This window comes from Populus trichocarpa, chromosome 1 (assembly GCF_000002775.5).
Source record: "Populus trichocarpa isolate Nisqually-1 chromosome 1, P.trichocarpa_v4.1, whole genome shotgun sequence".
NCBI classification, from domain to species: Eukaryota; Viridiplantae; Streptophyta; class Magnoliopsida; order Malpighiales; family Salicaceae; genus Populus; species Populus trichocarpa.
Genome location: NC_037285.2, coordinates 43,017,487 through 43,038,542, shown reverse-complemented (window position 1 = coordinate 43,038,542; position 21,056 = coordinate 43,017,487).

Sequence of the window (21,056 nt, the reverse complement as noted above, 5' to 3'; positions counted from 1 at the left end):
GATGAATTATTGAAAATTCACATGGGCATCCTTTAAAGAACCTGAAGATTCTTTTACCAAGTGAAAATCCATGTGTTGCATGTTCTCAAGGTAAATTAATTACCAAACCATTCTCATTAAAGGTTGTTCTAGAATCACTATATTTTCTCAAAAAAATTCAAGAAGATATATATGGACCTATTATCTATCATGCAAACCTTTTAGATATTTTATGGTATTAATTGATGTATCAAGTAAATGGTCACATGTTTGCTTACTTTCTAGTCAAAATATTGTATTTGCTAAATTAATAGCATAGATTATCAGACTAAGAACACAATTTCCTAATTATCCAATCAAGAAAATTCGATTGGACAATGTTGGTAAGTTTACTTCTTATGCATTTGATAATTTTTATACTTCTATTGGAATTGATGTTGAATATCTTGTTGCTCATATACATACTCGAAATTTTATAGCAGAATCATTTATAAAACGCCTTCAATTAATTATCAAAATTGCCCATATCTATTTGGAGACATGCTATATTACATGCTGCATCATTGGTTAAAATTAGATCAAGAGATCATTGGTTAGAACATCTTTAACTGGTGATGTTTTTAAGGCATGTTTTGAAGACTACCATTTTTATGAGAACATTTTCCCATCATTAGGGAAAGATAAGTTAGTGCCTAAAGCACGATAATAAATTACTTGGAATAACCTGAAGTTTTTTTATTTTGATCTAAGGAAAAATCAATGTGAACTTGAAATTTAAAGATAATTCATTTAAAAAATATTGCAAATCAATTACCGGATATTTTCACCAACAGTGAAGGTGGTTAAATCCTATATTCTAGCTGCAAATGCTCGATCTAGAATCGAAATCTCTAAAAAAAAGACAATATAGTAGTAAATGAATCTATATCATGCCTAAAACGTGGAAAACCTGTAGGTGTTAAGGACAAAAATCCTAGAAAAAAAATCACAACAAATAGATGATGGTACTCCTGAAGATTCCTCATCTTTAAAACAGATGATAAATATTATGTTAAAATCATCTCCTAATACTAATCTTCCTTAATATTCTCACAAAGACCTGGCATTAATTATGAGAAAACTTATTCTCCAGTTATGGATGCAATCACTTTCAGATTTTTTATTGGTTTAGTAGTCCCAGAAACTCTAGATATACGTTTAATAAATGTAGTTACAACATATCTATATGGATCATTAGATAAAGATATCCATTTAAAAATCCCTGAAAGATTCAAAATGCCTGAAGCCTTTTATGATAAACTTAAAAGTGTTTATTTTATTAAACTACAAAAATCTTTATATGGGTAGAAGCAATATGGTTGTATGTGTTATAATCATTTTAATGAACACCTTATACAAAAAAAGGTTTGAGAATAATGAGATTTGCCCATGTATTTTTATGAAAAAAGGTTTGTTGTAGTATATGTTGATGATTTAAATCTTGTTGGTGCTCTTGAAGAGCTCATAAAAACTACAGCCTATTTGAAAGATGAATTTGAGATGAAAGATCTCAAAAAGACAAAATTTTATCTTGGTTTACAGATTGAACATATTTCAAATAGAATATTCGTCCATCAATCAGCGTATAGAGAAAAGGTCCTGAATCACTTTTACATGGACAATGCTCATACTTTGAGTATACCTATAGTTGTTTGATCACTTGATGCGAAGAAATAACCTTTTCGACCGCTGGAAGAGGATGAAGAAATTTTTGGTCTAGAAGTACCATATCTTAGTGTTATTGAAGCACTCATGTATCTTGCAAATTGTAAAACACCAAATACAACTTTTACAATCAATTTATGGGCAAGATACAGTTCCACCCCCACAAAAAGACACCGGAATGGGATCAAACATATACTTCGTTATCTCCACAAAACAACTAAAATGAGGTTATTTTTATAGTGGATCAAATTCACAATTGATTAGATATACAGATGCATATTATCTCTCTAATCCCTACAAAAAGAGATCACAAACAAATTATCTATTTACCTATGTAGGTACTATAATTTCTTGGAGATCTGTCAAACAAATATTAGTTGCCACTTCATTAAATCATTAAGAAATTATTGCAATCCATGAAGCAAGTCAAGAATATATATGGCTAAGGTCAATTATCCAACATATAAAAGAAAAATGTGGTTTGTTAACCATTGAAGATAGTCCCACAATATTGTTTGAAGAAAATGTTGTCTGTATCACTCAACTTAGAGGCTACATCAAAGGAGACAAAACAAATTGCATTTCACCAAAATTATTTTACACTCATGAGCTTCTACAAAAGGAAAAAATTGATATCAAGAAAATGAGGTCAAATGTTAATTTAAAAGACTTATTTACAAAGTCTTTTCCAACCTCAACTTTCAAGAAACTTATCCTTAATATTTGAATGTGCCATCTTAAAGATTTATCATAAGACATGTGCTTTTAAGGTGAAGTCAATTCAAATTGAAATTTTTTTCCTTCGCTTTGTTTTTTTCCCCAATGAGTTTTCTTTGCAAGGTTTTTATGAGACAATTTGATATTTTTATAAATTCTGAAGTATTCAAATATGGATCTTGAAGTATCTATATTAAACCTTCTATTGAATTTTGAAGTATTCAGAAATCACACAAGAATGTTGTATTCTTTTTTCTTCGCTTAGGTTTTTTCCTATTGGGTTTTTCTTTGCAGGGTTTTAATGAGATATATTTTTACTACATGATCATTCAAGGGGAAGTGTTATAATATATATATATATATATATATATATATTGAATGCCCATTAGAATCTCTTAGACTTAATGACTCTTGGATTTAGTCTATTGATTTTTCATAACACTTGAGTTTTCTAGTGTCCTTTAATGTTCTTATTTTATTCTCCTATAAATAGTCTACTTGTCTTGTACTCTAAGCAATAAAAATATATAAGAAAACATATGAATTTATCTTTTAAGTTTTATTTTGAATATATATGTTCTGACTTGTTCTTTATTTAAAAAAAAACTTTTTATTTATCCAAGTCTTAATTGCTAAAAAACCATTACAATCTTTTATATATAAAAAAAACCCAGAAAACCCTATTAATATTGAAAAGAAAAATAAAACTAAAAAATTATTCCATTCAAATAGAAAAGGTAGAAAAGTTTAATAATACTAAAAATAAAAATAAAATAAAATAATATTTTTAAACTAGAAAAAAAGAAATAAAAATAATTAAAAAAATATTTATTTTTTTAAAAAGTTCTTACAATAGTCTTTTTAGGTTGGAAGAAACTCTTCCTTGAGTTCAAATTATTCGTTAGGGCATAACCTTCTTAGTTAAAAATCAAGTTGCACCATAGAAATATTCAACGTAACATTTATTGAGTTAAATCTCCCCTGTCAAAAAACCAATGATTTTTTTATTTGCGGATTGTCTTATCGTGGGCCTCTAACACTTTTGTGCATGTTGCCCCATACCATGCTTCTCATCTCTAAGATTTCCAATAACAACACAAAACATTTAACCACCATGATTCTTTGATCTCTGATTCCAACTAACTTAGCTTTGATATCAACTAAGAAAAGTGAAAAAGAAAATGATAATAGAGTTTGTTAAAATCAAAATTCTTAAAGACAAAGAAAACCTATAACAAAGAAGATTTACAAAATACATATTTTTTATTCATCTAAATGTCACTTGCTAAAATGTTATTATAACCATTTATATTGGAAAAAAACTAAAAAATCTATTAATATTGAATAGAAAAAAATTAACATTCCTAAACTAAAACAAAAGGAAATAAAAATAATTAAAAAATATTTATTTTTTTAACTCCTTGATAGAGGACAATTGAGATCGATATTATTAAATCATTGATAATTTAAATCCAATTAAATTGATTTAAAGTGTATGCAAAGTAAAATTATTAAAAAGACAAATGAAAAATGTAACTAATTATAAACTAAAATTAATTTTTAATTGATAAAGTTTAGTACTCGAACTTAAACTAAAAACTTCAATTTGTGAGACGATCTTTAGTAGTTCAATTTCTATCCCTCACTTTATCATGGATAAAGAATGATATCCCTTAGGAATTAAAAAGAGAGGAGAATTAGCTAATTTTTATTGTTATTTTTTGTCTATTTGTTAAAAAATATAGGGTTATTTTATTTTATTATTTATTAAGGATAGAATAGGCTTTACATTTTCCTTTCAGTTTTCTTTGTTTAACCTATATATAGTCTTTTTGTATTTAGGTTAAAATTATTCCTTTTGATTATTAGATTGCATTATGCAGTATTAATGAAACCCTAACTTTCTCCTTTTTTATTTTTGTATTTCTCTTTATTTATTTAGATTGTTTAACATGGTGTCAGAGCAAGGTTTCATAGGACGAGACTTAATCTCAAACTCAGCTTTCATAGATCCAACTTTTGCATTCAGTTTTTGGAGTGACTGTAAAATTTCGAGAGGGTATTCGTTCAGTTTCTACAATCTGGTATTTTGTTGTCCTTTATTTTTGCAATTTGGTATATCATTTTCCTTTAATTTTCATTCTGGTTTTCTTTGTTTGTTTATTATGGCTGCTAAAAGAGATTATTCATTTCAGTATGTGAGTGTGAGGTTGGATGAAAAGAATTATTCATATTGGAGTTACGTGATGGGAAATTTTCTTAAGGGTAAAATGATGTGGGGATATGTTAGTGGAACTTCTATGAAACCTAGGAATACTGATGAGAGTTATGTTGCTTTGATAGATGTTTGAGAAGTAAACAATGTAAAAATTATTACTTGGATAAACAATTTTGTTGAGTATTCCATAGGTACGTAGTTGGCGAAGTATGAGACAACAAAGAAAGTTTAGGATCATCTAAAAAGATTATTCACTCAATCAAATTTTACAAAGCAGTATCAATTGGAGAATGACATACGAGCTCTTCACTAGAAGAATACGAGTATTCAGGAGTTTTACTTTGTTATGATAGATCTTTAGGATCAATTAGCTCTTACAGAATCAGAAGATTTAGAGGCATGTGGTGCCTATATTGCTCATAGAGAGCAACAATATTTAGTATAATTTTTAGTGGCATTTCGTAGTGATTTTGAAGGACTTAGAGGTTTAATTTTGCATCGTTCTCCACTTTCTTTTATTGAATCAATTGTCAGATAGTTATTGGCTGAAGAAATACGTCTTCAGTCTTATTCTAAAAAGAGAATTATTTCTACTTCTAATCCTTCTGTGCTAGTAGTACATTTTAAGCCATTTTTTAATAATCAGAATAAGCATTATATAAGGGTTGCCATCGATGAGTGCAGTTTCTGCAATTAGAAAGCTCATTGGAAGGCTCAGTGTCCTAAGTTGAGACAATAAAATCAATCGCAACAATAATCTTAAGCTTACAAGCCCGATAACCAGTCACAATTTAATGCTCGTAGACTACCTCAGGGTTACAAACCACCATAGTCTAATACTGCAACAATAGTTTCATCAGGTCCTTTCACCGATCGTAGTACTTTGACTGAGCAATTTCAGAAGTTTCTCTCTTTACACCCAAAAGCTATGTCTGCATTTTCTTCCATAGGTCAGTTGCCTCATAGTTCTTCATGAATGTCACATTCTGAATGGGTCTTGGTTTTTGGTGTTTCACATCATGTCTCCAGATTCTTCATTTTTTACTTTTATGACTTGTTCGTCTTCTATTCGTGTAATGATTGTTGATGACACTCTTATGCCTTTAACGAGTATTGGTTATGTTGTCACACCTCACTTGTCACTCCTTAATGTTTAATTTATTCCAAAACTCACATTGAATCTTGCTTCTGTTGGTCAATTATGTGATTCTGGTAATTATTTAGTCATCTTTTTCTTTTTTTGTGCACGATCTGCAATCTCAGAAATTGATTGTGATAGGCCGTGGGAAGAGAGGACTATATATTTTGAATGAGTTAAAACTGTCAGTTATTGCTGCTAGTAGTTTTGATTTGTCTTTTTTTTCGTTTGAGTCTTTTTTCATTTAGTTTTTATTTATGGCATTCTCATCTAGGTTATATTTCACCTTCTTGTTTGAGATTTTTAGCATCTGCAGGATATTTAAAAAATTTGCAAACTTTTGATATTTCTAATTGTAGTGGATGTAAACTGATAATATTTTCTGCTTTACTTTTTAATCAAAGTATTTTTGTTTTTTCTTTTCCAATTGATTTGATTCATTCTGATGTATAAGGACTTTCTCCTATTGCCATAAAAGGAAGGTCTTGATAATATGTTTCTATTATTAATGATCATTCTCGTTATTGTTGGATTTATTTAATAAAACATCGTTCTAAATTCTTTGAAGTTATATATATATAGCCTTGCATGCTCTTATCAAAACTCAATATTTTATTGTTATAAAATGTTTAAGGTGTGATTTGGGTGGGGAATACCCCTCTAATAAATTTTATGAGTTGTTTGCTTTAAATAGAACTATTCACCAAACTTCATGTACTCTTAAGCAAAATGACATTGTTGAAAGAAAACATAGGCACATTGTTGAAACTACTTGTTGTCTACTTATGTTTCTAGTGTGTTTTGGGGTGAACATGCTCTTACTGTTGTAGGTGTGATTAATCCAATTCTATCTTCTTATATTCCAAGTTTTTCTCTTGTTTCAAAAAGTTGTATGGGTATGCCCCTGATTATTCTTTCTTTAGAGTTTTTGGTTGTACTTGTTTCATTTTTTTTCCTCATGTAGAATGCAGCAAGTTGTCCTCTCGATTTGCTATTTGTGTCTTTCTTGGTTATGGTAAAGGTAAAAAGAAGTATCGTTGTTTTGATCCAATAACTCAGAAACTTTATGTGTCTCGTCATGTTGTCTTTCTCGAGCATATACCTTTCTTTTCTATTCCATCCACTACTCATAGCTTGACTATATCTAATCTTATTCATATAGATCCTTTTTTCTTAGGATTCTAATAGTTTATCATCTTAGGTTTCTAATACTTTAAATCCCCCTTCTTATGTTAACTTTACATTCTATTTTATCAATTCATATTGATCATTCTAAAGGTACTGACACTTTACTCTCCGGTACACTTGAAGCTCTCTTTTCTTCTATAGTCCCTTAAGCTTCATTTGAGATTGTGGATCTACCTTTACATCAATCCATATACATTCATAAGTCCACTACTAGATTTTGCCTATTGTTATTCTTGATTTTTTACTTCTATTTTTTAGCTTCTATTCATTGTCTCTCTAAGCCATCTTCTGATAAAGAGACAATTCTTAATCTTCTTTAGCAGCAAGCTATGGATGAGGAACTTTCATCTTTACATAAGACAAATACTTGAGATTTAGTTCCTATACCTCGTAGTAAGAGTGTTGTTGGTTGTCGTTGGGTGTATAAGATCAAGACTAATTTTGATGGATCTATTAAGCGATACAAAGTTAGGTTGGTTGCAAAAGGATACTCTCAATAATATGGTATGTATTATTATGAGATATTTTCTCCTGTTGCAAGAATGACTACTATTTGTACGCTCATTGTAGTGGCTTCAGTTCGTCAATGGCATATCTCTCAACTTAATGTTAAAAAATCCTTCTTGAAAGGATATCTTCAAGAAGAAGTTTATATGGCGCCGCATCCTTGTTTTCACATGATTATGAGTATGTTGCAAGCTTAAAAAAACGTTATATGGTCCCAAACAAGCACCTCCTGTTTGGTTTGAGAAATTTTATGTTATAATCTTTTCTTTTGGATTTATTTCTAGTAGTAATGATACTTTTTTTTTTGTTAAATGCACTAATGCAGGTTGTATCATTCTGTCTTTATATGTTGATGACATGATTATTATTGGTGTTGATATTAATGATATTTTAGTTTTGAAGATAGAGTTAGCTAGACAGCTTGAAATGAAAGATTTAGGTTCTTTATGATATTTCTTGGATATTGTGGTAGCCTACTCATCTAGAGGTTATCTTCTTTCTCAGTTGAAATATGTTGCAAATATTCTTGAATGGGCTAAACTTACTGATAATAAGACTGTAGATACTCCAATTAAGGTTAACATAAAGTATTCTTCTTCTGATGTTTTACTTTTATCAGATCCTACTTTATACTATACTATTATTGAAAGCTTGATATATTTCACTATTACTTGTCTAGATATTGCCTATGTTGTTCATGTTGTTAGTCAGTTTGTTACTTCTCCTACTACTATTCATTGAGCAGTTGTTCTTTGTATTTTGTGATATCTTTAGGGCACAATCTTTTAGAGTCTTTTACTTTTATCCACCTCTTTCTTAGAGTTGCGTGCATACTCTAATGTTGATCATGATAATGATCCCACATATCACAAATTTGTTACTGTTTCTGTATCTTTTTGGGTGATTCTCTTATTTCATGTAAGAGTAACAAGCAACCTATTGTTTCTCAATTTTCAACCAAAACAAAATATTGCGCTATGAAATCAACTACCAAAGAGATTGTTTGGTTATGTTGGTTACTTGCAGATTTGAGAGTTTCTCATTCTCATCCAACTCATATATATTGTGACACTAGAGTTCTATTCAGATTGCTCACAACTTGATTTTTGATGAATGAACTAAGCACATTGAGATCGATTGTTTTCTTACTTGTCATCATCTCAAGCATTGCACCATTACTTTGCCCTTTGTTCTTTCTTCTTTGCAGATTACAGATTTCTTTATCAAACTACATTTTATTTCCCGCTTTTGTTTTCTAGTTGACAGACTCTCAATGCTTGTAGTTGTTACATTGTGAGTTTGAAGGGAGATATTAATAAATATAGGGTTATTTTATTTTATTATTTATTAAGGGTAGAATATTCTTTTCATTTTCTTTTCAGTTTTCTTTGTTTAACCTATATATAATCTCTTTGTATTTAGATTAAAATTATTCTTTTTTATTATTTGATTGCATTATACAGTATCAATGAAACCCTAGCTTTCTTCTTTTTAACTTAGGTATTTCTCTTTATTTTTTTGTATTGTTTAACACCTTCAATGAAGTGTAAAGATCATGTAGTGATTACTTGTCACTTAATGATTTTCTTTGCTAAAATCCATTATGCGTTGCTTGTAAAGATATGTTTTCAATAATTTAATGATCCAATATTTTTTTGTTGTATCTTTCAATTTTCATATCAATTCAAAATGAAAAAAAAAAAAAAGCTTATCACTCCTAAACATTACCACAAAAACTCTTTTCCAGCCCTGCTAAAGGCCCTATATAAGATCTCTAACACCCAACTAATTCTTTTTATCTACTTTTATAATGATTTAGTCATTCCTCAATCACCCAATAGATGAGAGAGCTTTGACATTTCTTTCTAGTGAATAGTTTAGCACATATTCATTTATCTTCTTTTTTTTTTTGCATTTCAAAAGTTTTTTTTAAAAAAAATAAATTTTTTTTTATTTGCTTTAAGTTAATTTTTTTTAGGTATTTTCAGATTATTTTAATATGATGATGTCAAAAATAAATTTTAAAAAATAAAAAACATATTATTTCAATGTATTTCTAAGAAAAAATCACTTTAAAAAACAATTATTATTATAATACTAAACAAAACATGCTTATATTGCCTAGTGTGACCCAAAATTTAGATTTTGAGATCAAATCATGTAAAGTTCTTACATATTAATTATTAATTATTCCATTATATAACACAATCCATTCGTTTCTTATATGACCTGTGCATATAAATGTACAAATCAAAATATTGATTTAAAAATCAGAAATTGAAAAGAACAACGAATTAACTAATATCTTTCTTATTGACAATAATTACTTAAGTTTGTGGCATGTCGGATGTCTATATCTCGACTTCTAACTAGTGTCATTATTTTCTAATAATAATTTTCTTCTCCGTGGAGAGAAAATGTGATCATTATATGGGTATGGGAGCTCTTAGGAACACGAGTGGTTATTTTTGTTACAATCCATGTGAGTTGCGTAAGTATTAAATCAATGGCTTATGATGATATGTTACCAAATTATGGCATTGGTCAATTTCTTTCTCTTCTATGGTAAACCTAACTCCCTCTTTTCTCCTTTTCTTTTGTGGATGAGTGTTAAAGGAGTGCAGGTGCATATTTATGATGCTTGTTTCCATAACCTGTGATGTGATCTTCTTTTCTCCACTGATGATTAGTCTGTTTTCATGCATGCTTCGGCATGAAAAGCTTGAACAAAATGAAGCTCTTAATGGGTGTTAATTTCACGACAAAATGAACGGTGACTGCATCGACCCTGGTATTTTGAAGGAAATACTGTCAGCATGCTTTTGAATTTTCACCAGCTGTTGTAGTTGATAGATATGCTCACAGTGGATGTGATGCAATCTTAATTGCTTTTCATGATAAGAACATCCCTTTTACTTTACATTTGAATAAACTTTTCTCACAAGCATACCATCAATCTGTAGGTTTGCATTATAACTTTTCTCTGCGTGGATTAAGATTTGCTTCAATGTTTCTGGCATAAACCTTTTTCGTTTTACCCTTGTGGCTTCGATATTTTCCATGGGAATATTTCTTTATACAAAACAAGCTTAATCTCGAGGGTTGAGGCAAAGCTCCATGATTTACGCCATAAGAAAGGCCTAATTCCCTCCTCTCCTTTAACTGATTCGAGCAAGTCAATTGCATGACCCTTTAACATGTGATATATACCTCACTAATTTTCGTTAGCAAGCTCATTTGTTATCCAGATACTCAGCTTGGCACAGTGCACCAAATTCTGCAAAACTAAAGTTTCATGCTTTTGAGCTCCAAACCACGTGGTAATCAAAACCTTTACCACCTAATGTAAACGTCATTTTCACAAAACCAAATGAGGCCATCAAGGCTCGCGTTACCACGATGGCATCGATAACAAAAACATGTACAGGCGACTTGAACTATATATCTGGATTTGTCTTAATTTATCACTTTATTGACCTAACATCTATGACTTTAAACGACTTTCAATAAAAAATAAAAAACTTAACTGGAGGCAGCCTGTACGTACAAAACATCAGACTCACAATCTTTCACTTTAATCAATGCCATTCGTTTCTCCAAAACTTGAGTGCTAGCTAGCTTTCATATGGCATCATGCCATCATGTGGGAAGTTTATATATATATATATATTCTTGCATGTGGGGATTTTGTCACTATTGATTGCTTGTCTTTCATTGTGTACTACACAATGCAAGGCAGATATACATTGCTTTTTTATTGCAACAAAGGCATCAATGGACAAAGATACTAGTGACGTCAATAAAGCCAGTATGTTCCGTGAAACCTATTCTTGATTATCTGCTTACACCCAAAAACCCAAAAGAATAGCTGGCTTTTATTGCACGTTGTTCTTGAGGCTTAAAACCGCAAAACGTTTGTCACACGCTAATCTAGACTAGATGTTACGGATATAATGCATGAATACAAGTGTGTATAAGAACAGGTCTTATACATGTATCTTGCTTATCTAGAATCACAATCTGATGATGTAGTATATTTGTATACTTGCCCTTTTAATTTAAGCTCTTACTAATAAAAACACCGGGCGTGTTAATTTAATTTAAAATTTTCCCAACAAGTTACATATATAAGTTATAATGTCTTTATATTTTTGGTGTTTTTCTGATCAAAGAAAGAAAGGTATTATATGGATGAAGACGGAGTGGAGAGGTTAAATTCTGCTCCCAGCCGAATGCATATATGTGGCGTAATCTTGAAAGGGCCGGAAACGTTTGAAGAACAGAAATACTATGAGATCAAATTTGGAAGTCTGTGATCATGGATATATTTGATCAGAGGGAAGAAAAGAGCTTGTGCATGTGTAAGGATTGTCAAATGTCAAAATAGTTTTCTCTTCGGTAGGCTCAAGCTTTGGAAGTTTTCTCCATTTGGTGTCTCAAAACATGGGAAGTAAATGAACAAGTTTAGTTATCCTCCTATAAGGATTAGACTTACTGAAACTAGAAACAGATTCATGTATTTTGACCCACAAATACAAAAAACTAGTACAGATGAAGGGAATGCGTATTTGTCAATCTGCATTTCTTTTGCATTTGGAACTCATATTTCGTAAGTCTCACATCTAGATTCTATAACATGTATAAAATTCAACGGATCTATCAGGATAAAAACACAAGCCACTTTGGCCTAATAATTAAGAAGCGATGCCTTAATTAACAAGGCAACAAGATTTGAGATGATGTCAAAATCCATGCTTGGTGTTTGATGTTAAATGTTATTTTCCTTACATGGCTATTCAAGAAGTTGGTGAATGCTAGCTGCTGGTTAGAGTTCCGGTGAAGAACAAAAACTTTTAGCATACCCTATCTACCTTAGTACTGTCACAATAATATATCTTTTGGGCATATGAAAATAATAATTAGGCTGGATACAACCTTTAATTTAATCACAAATCCCCAAGTAGTTAACCTCATTATTTTGTTTTCAAACGAAAATTAGGAGATGATAAATGGATTAGCTTCTAGTTTATCAGAAGAGGACCCAAAAAAAAAGAAAAAGAAATATACCCTTTTTCTTTATTTTCTTGTATCGATCGAGGTGTGAGCCTAAATATCAATCTTAGGTTATGTTTATGGATACCTTCCACTCCCAGCTTCTGTAGTAAATCATTACAAAGCCTAGTTCGGTTAGCATGTCCTAAAGAAATGCAATATATAGCACTAATTCCAAAATTTAGCACCTAACATTTCTTTGCTAAACATATTAATACGAATACAAGAAAGAGTTGAATAAGAAAATTTAGATTCTAGTATATTTATATCTACTGTCTAATTTTACCGTAATAATTATAATTATCAATCCGACCATTCGATTAGACTGGAAATTTATCCAGAGTTTTCCAGAATAATGTTCTATGTTGGAGTATAATTTTAGATCAATATGAGTTCAGGAAGGCCTTGCAATATAGATCAGAATAGGCTATATGAATTTATTATTTTTTTACTTCATTTTAATTTATGGACTTTCTATTTTGTAAGGATCTTTTTCCTATAAGGATACGACAGATTGTTTTGGAAGGCAACAAGAATTTTCATGTTATGAGAGAATTCTTTAAAATTACAATTAATTATTCTAAAAAAATAAAGAAACTAAAGGGAATACAACTTCAGCAATCAATTTCCTAGTTTATTTTGGATATCTAAAGATGACAACAAAGATCCTAGTGTTTTTAGGATGAAAAGTTCATTCATGATAACTAGGAAAATTATATATCTTAAATTATTTTGTTTAATTAGATACAACAACTTTAGTTTTTGTGTCAGATTTGTTATTTTGATTATTTTCTTCATGTTTGGGCTTAGTTAACATACTTTGAGTTTATTGTAAGTGGGTAAATATTAGCCCACAAGTTTTAAGTTCATTAGGGTTACTAATTAAACTATTATATAAAGTTTTGTAAGCTGTAATTTTCAACAACCATGAATTTATGAAATAAACTTGTGTTTTGCGTATTGAAACACATTTTCTTTGCTGGGATAAAAAACATATTTGACTTAACAAGTTATAATTGATCTTGTAGCGTCTTTAATATACTTCTCGTTCGCGAATTAGTATTTGTTGGGTGATGGTTTCTTATTCTAATAATATTGGTGTCTTGAGACAAGTTTTCATTGTGTTACACTCCTATCAAACCTAATTTACTTGGTTTTTCTAGAATTGATTTTTTAGCGTGTGGATTACTCGATTGCGTAATCAAGAAATCAACATCACATATGCTCTAGCACCACATAGCATAGTAATTAGGTGCCATTAAAGATAACTCCATATGCCCAATGTTAGTCTAGATTATCCATTCTGAATTTTTTCAACACAATTAATGATTGTGATAAGCCTTTAGCATCTAGAGTAAAAAGTAGAAAAGAAAAGCCCTCATTGTCATGTTAACATCGATCTTTTTAATAGTCATGAAAATATATTTACCTTTCACATTGGAAAGGTACACATTCACAAAGCAAATTATGGTGATTGATGACTCAAATGAGTAGAGCTTAACACAGCCAAACAAACAGGTGTTAGTGGAAAAAGTTTTCTTTTCCTTAATATAGGATGCGTGATATGATCGATCCGCATTATAGAGCTAGCTAGGGTTCCTTTCACAAATACTACCTTTTTCTCCAAGCCGATAAATTTTATAATTAATACTGTTGCAAACACAATCACTTGCCATTTCATAATCAAGGACAAGAAATGGCTACTGTTCTGATCCACCAAGCAGATAAAAAGATAAAGAGGACGCATGATAAATAAAAATTCAAGTCCATTGAATCTCCTTGAAGCAACCAGAAATGTTTTCACATTTAATGCTATCTTGCAGCTTGACCAATACTTATCTCCAGAGGTCAAGCCACCATGGATGTGATTTTAAGGTTTCATGGTGATTTGAGATAAATTTCAAAGGCCATTATCCAATTATAGTAGTCTCGTTCGTCCCTTTCTCACTGCAGGGTAACAGGTTTAGATATGGGTGCACGTGCACATGCATGTTAAATAAATTCTTGACATATACCTTAACTTTCTTAAAAAAAAAAAAAAAAAAAAAAACTGCACTACTCAAAGCAGATGGAATAACAACGCATACATTCATTTAGTTTGATATCTAATTACCCATCCATGCAAACTTTATTCATAGGTTTCAGGTTGCTATTTGATTTGATGTTTTTCCTTACGTGGAGTCCTAAAGAATTTTGAATGGATTGTCTACCTTGAAACAAGATGAACAACATTGTATTGACATCATGATATGAAAAACTCTTTTATAATTCGAATATATCTTAATTAATGACATTTATTAGTTTTTTTTTAGAAAAAAAACCAAATGATGAAAATATTTTCTTGAAAGTTCTCATCACATGTAAACCAAACAAAACCATTTGTATTTGTGGGTTTTAATTTTTTTTATTGGTTGTTGGAAATTAATTTTTTTCATATTTAACATTTTATTTCGATTGGTTAATATGAATCACAAACTTGTAAAGGGTATGTGGAAAATCAACAGCTTGCAATTCTTTTATTCTCCGTCTGAATTCGGCTATGAATTGGTGGTTCAATCAAGAACGTTGGTCTATATACCGAAGGACAATTTCAGTACATAAGCTCTTTCCTTTTTCCCCCATTTATGAATGTGTGGTAGCCTTTTCTTATGATGAAAAAATTAAGTACTTTATCTTTGAGAATATCTTGATTAGTCACATTGCTTGCATATGTTAATATTAAAGAATCAATTCAATTTAAAAATTTAAGTTATTAGGTAATGTTTCAAAATATAATTTATATTATTTTCTAATACATCCGCTCAAATAAAAACTCTTTGGACTTGAAATTTGCATAAATCTATATTGCCTTATCCTTAATTTTTATCAAATAATTGGGGATGGTGAGATTCGAACTCATGATCGTTTAATCATCAAAGCTTTGATATCATGTTAAATAACCAATTTGATTCAAAAACTTAAGTTGTTAGGTGAGATCTCAATATATGATTTATATTATTCTCCAATAATTAAATCTTGAACTAATCTACATGCATCTTTTTATCTTCTTTCTTTTTAGAGTTGAATACAATTCCACTTTGTAATATTATTTAGATATTAAACAAGCACATTACTTTGTGTTTTCTTTAACTATAATTAAAATTCCACAGTATCGCGTATTAATGTTACCAAACTTAACAATACAATCAACAATAGTAATTGAAATCTAAAAATTATATTTAATTATTTTAAATAATTATGGAAACTGAATTTTATTCTAATGGACAAATAGTTTTTGATTTTTTTTTGTTATTGTTGTAACCTAATTTTTTACTCCTATTTTTTTATATATTGAAAATTAGAAAAATCCAAAATTATGTCTTTTCATTAGTTCTAGTTAATTTCGTTATTTTCTTCGTTTTTTATTTCATTTTTATGTAAAAGAAATCTTGAAATCATAGAAAAATTAAAGAAATACAAAAATAGCTGGGGTTTGAAATTGGGCCAATAATTGAGCATCATATGCAAACAAATTAAGTTTATGATTTTTTTTTTGCTTAATTAAGGTTTGAATTGAAAAGTAAATTAAGAAAAAAAAGTTTAATCTGATTTAATTTGGCTAAGATTTAAAGAAATTTGAAGTTCAAAAATGATTTTGAAACAAATAGCCAAGTTAGAAATCAATTAAGGACCTAATTGAAGAAGTCAAAATCAAGAGTTTGATTGGTCAAAATTGCATAATTTTGAGAACCAGGGGTGGATTTGCAATAAGTAATTAAATCCGAATGTCTAAATTTATCCAATTAAGGATGTAATTGAAAAGAAAATGAGGATTTAGAACAAATTCGGTTGAAATCGTAAGAAATTGAGAAACAAGGTCAAAATTAAAGAGACTAAATTGGAAAGACTTGATTTAGGGATTAAATTGAGAGAATTCAAGATTTAAAGCCCTAATTGAATTAAATTGGAAAAATTCAAAAGTCAAAAACTATAATGAAAAGAGGGAAATATTCCAAGTACCATTTAACTATTGATGTAATTTCATTTCTATCCTAGTTGTTTTTTTACAATCATTTCAGTCCAATTAAATACCAATTTAGTCCAATTGTTTCCAATTAATTCAATTCAATCCAATTTAATCCACTGATTTTGCCAAATTAATTCAATTTAGTCTATAATCCATTCAAATCAAGGAATCCATTTCATATCTTTCGGTCATGATCCCAACAATTAAAACCAAATTTCAATATTTCAATTATAGCTCTGAAATTGAGATCAACCAACTTGCGGTTTTAACAATGGGATTGCATCCTAATGTCTTAAATCAACTACTCGATCATAGAATCCCAACAAGTCTTCAATCAAATCTTTATGAATCATTTAAATTCCAGTCTTTTCTCTTTATAAAGGGAATACACAACAAAGAACATATGAAGTATTCACCAACCTACAAAAATAGAGAGTATTTTAGGATCTTTAGTTTTTTTTAATTATTAGGTGGCGATTCTTAATTATCGACTATACATGTTTTTTGCTCCTACTGTGATGTCCATAGAGATGCGATAGTTATCATATACATATAAAAACTAAAATATTATATATGTTCAACGACATATTGAAAGACAAATAGGATTAAGTAACTAATTGTTTTATAAGGATCTAAACTGCCTAAAGATGTAAGAAATTCAAACATTAAAGTATGGACTCAGCTAAAAACAAATCAATTTATTTTAATATTTTTTTTATTTTGTATATGTATAAGTATCGTGGTATAGACTTTAATATTTTACAATATTCTTCCTTAGGATTTAGAAAATCAACTATGGAACAATGGGCTAAAACACCAAGTGCTTATTTTCAATACTGTTTTTGCTTTCGTTCCTCGGAAATAGGTTTATTTGTGCACCTACGTTTTGTTTACGCTTTAACTTTTTTTTTAAAAAAAAAAATCCACTACTTAAAGCATTTGGAACAATGCATCTATTCATCGAGTTTGACCCGTCCATGTAAACTTTCTTCTTAGATTGCTTGTTGATTTGATGTTTTTCTTTTGTGGACTATAGTGTTTTGGATGGGCTAGCTCGCTTAATATAGCAATCTTTATAATATATATATATATATATATATATATATATATTATTTCATAATTTTTTCATGTAGAATAATTTATTAAATTTTTTTATGTGAAATGAGTACATTACATTTCATATTTTTTTTATAGTTTACATTCATATGAATTATTTCTTAAATTTTTTTTATATGAGATAACTATACTACACTTCATATTTTATATTTTTTTATAATCTATATTTATATATATTGTTCCAAAAAAATTCTATGTGAGATATTAACTATAATAATAAATAAAAAATATTATTTTGATTAAACTATTACATAATTTGACATAATCAAATTGCAAGTAAGTCCACTTAATCGCTTCTCAAAATATTTTGTAAGATATATATTTTTCATTGTTGGTCCTTATAGTTTCTATTAAAAAAAATTTTGTTCTCTTTTTAGGTATATACATTTCATTCCTAAATTTTTATTTTTTTTATGCTTCATTGTGAGTTAAAAAAATATATAGAGAGGAGTTAGATGCAGATGGTTTTGATAATCACATTTCGATCATAAAAAAATCCAAACTTGACATCAATGGGTTCCTCTTACAAAGAGGAGTTAGATGCATATGGTTTTGACCATTAATCAAGCAAAAACAAAACATAGATTAAAATTCAAGGGCTTTTTATCTAGTTTAATTTTGAATTTTTAAATTAATTAGAGGTTGTTTTTTTATTGAAAATATAATTATTGAGGTTTCTAAAGTGATTTTTTTTATATTTGTTTTTAGTGAAAACATGTTTAAAATTAGGCTCTAGATATATAAAAAAAAACTTGGATCTTAATTTTGTTTATCACTATATATGACTAGAATTTGTTAGAGTGGATAACGCATTGTCTATTTTATGTTTTGCTTTAAAAAAAACTCTTGAATGGTTGATGTGTCTTCCCCTCATTTTTAAAAAAAAAACAAAGAGTGCACTCAGGCTTTTTCCTTTAAGGTTAGACACATGAGTTTGTCTTTTCAGCCCTATTTTACCCTTTATCTTTTTTAAATAGTGCTTCAGTTTTTTATAATAAAATCAATTTTAAATAAAATTATTAATATAATATTTAAGATATTATCCAATAATGTATAAGTTAGAATTCTTGATAATAATATTAAAAATTACTTTATAAATAATCATGTATAAATCTAATAGACGTCGCCGCGGCATTAGGCTGCAACACTACCTAGTAATACTTGAGTTGGGCCACCAACATAGTACGGCCTCTAGCGCAATGGGCTATAGAAATTATCCTTGTTCGAGCTATATGGGCAAGAGTTCCAGTATAAATACCAGTCCTTTTTCCTCATTTGAAGTCCAATACAGCTGATAGGCCTGGATTACAATCAACTGAGCTTCTCGTTGTGAAATTAATAAACATGGATTCCACTCACAAACAGACCGATGGACAATTGTTATTGGGCCAGGATATACTAATTATAGAAAATTACTAGTTTACAGGCGTCCTCTTCTGTTCTCTCGTCGGTCAGCTAATTTTTTTTTCACTCATGACAAAAAAATATTCAGAATATAAATAATTATTTAACATTATCATGAAATTTGATTTAACAGGTTAATTTTAAAATGTCTTAATCCGACTCATGACTCATTACTTAATTCAAGAGTAAAATTAAATTGTATAAGAGTTAATTCTACTTAACTCATTCAACTTGAGCGGTACAAAAAAACACTTGATTGACTAGTAAAAATTATTTAAGGATGAAATTATAAAAAAAATTATGAAATTGACAGGAAAAAAAATCTTTCAACCCAACTTCTTGCGTAGCTTGGATTTAAATTAAATCATGTGAGAATTGTCTCTCCATGACTCGATCAACTTGATTAATTCAAAAACAACCCGACCAACTAGTAAAAAATATATGAGGAAGAAATTGAGAAAAAATAATAAACATGACAAAAAAACCTATTGACTTGACTCATTGCCTAGTTTATATTTAAAATTAAATCGTATGAGAATTGTTTCTACATGATTCAGTTGACTTGGCAATCCAAAAACATCATGAATAATTGTTAAAAAAACCTAAGGAAGAAATTGAGAGAATTAAAAAGGATGATATTGAAAGGAAAGAAAAAAGGAAAGACATGGAAAAAAAGAGGGGGGGGGGGGATTGAAGAAATTTATATATTAATTATAACAAACACAAACAATTTGATCAGTACTGAAAAATACAGAGAATAAAACTATGTAAACCTTATCGACATCAGAGGGAGAAAATCATAATATATTGCATGTAAACAATTAAAAAGATGCGGTAGGTATATTCAATCCAAGACCACATGCAATATAGAAGCATATGCAACATGTGTTCGACATAAAATAAAGGTCATGTACTTGATCGGTAAGCGAGCGATAGACATTTCAGCTCAGAATGGTCCTGGGTTTGCAACAATTATGAGTGAAAAAGGGAATGAATCTCAGCCCAAAATGAGAAGATCAAGAAGATGCTTTCACTCTTGGGAAGAACAATGAAAACGATGGTCATGACTTGTTCTAAAAAGGCTCCAAAATTATTGCCAAAACTACTTTAAGAGAATAATGGCACGTTCTTCTTCCCTTGCATGTTTTTATCATTCCAAAATATCACTACTACTAAGGATATGGAGTTACTGCAATGCTTACTCACTTGAACCACTCACCTCTGTTTTTGTTGGTACAGGTGCTTAAACCATGGTTGAGTGGTGGGAAATATGACCTTGAACCGCCAGAACCATTAGCATTGACTTTTTTCCAGTGTTCATGTAAGGCCTCAAAGGAACAAAGTTATTTGACAGGGAATCTTCTTCGTGATCAAAGAAAGTCACTCAATTTTCACTTCATAATTAAAGGCTTCAGCTTTGGGCACAAATTTTTATTTCCCCTCTTCATGTTCTCTCAAATTCCTTCAAGTTTGGAGAGTTCGATTTCACATAGATAAAGTTACAATTATCTTGCAAATATGTTATTATGGGAATGGTAAAAAGAGTACAAAAACAGATCAGATTTTTTTTTCTCAGTATATATAAGGGCTTCAAATGTGTCCATTAAAGTTATATATATGAAGCGGCTTATATTTCTCATATTCCATGCCCAAAATTATATCATTCGAGTGCTGCAGAAAATAATTAAAAAGATGCGACAGGTATATATAATCAATCCCAGACCACATGCAATATAAAAACATATGTAACATATACGTTCTTTGATATGATATCAGAGTTTTGATGACCAAGTGGTCTCGAGTTCGAATCTCACCTTTTTCATTTATTTGATAAAAATTAAGCATAAGGTAATATAGGTCTGTGCAAGTTTCAAGTTTAAAGGACTTTCACTTGAGGGGATGTGTTAGAGAATAACATAAATCATATCTTGAGACCTCACCTAATAGCTTAAGCTATTGTGTTGATATGGTTCTTTAACAAGATATTTATAGTGCAATGAATTTATATTTACGGTATATACACAGTG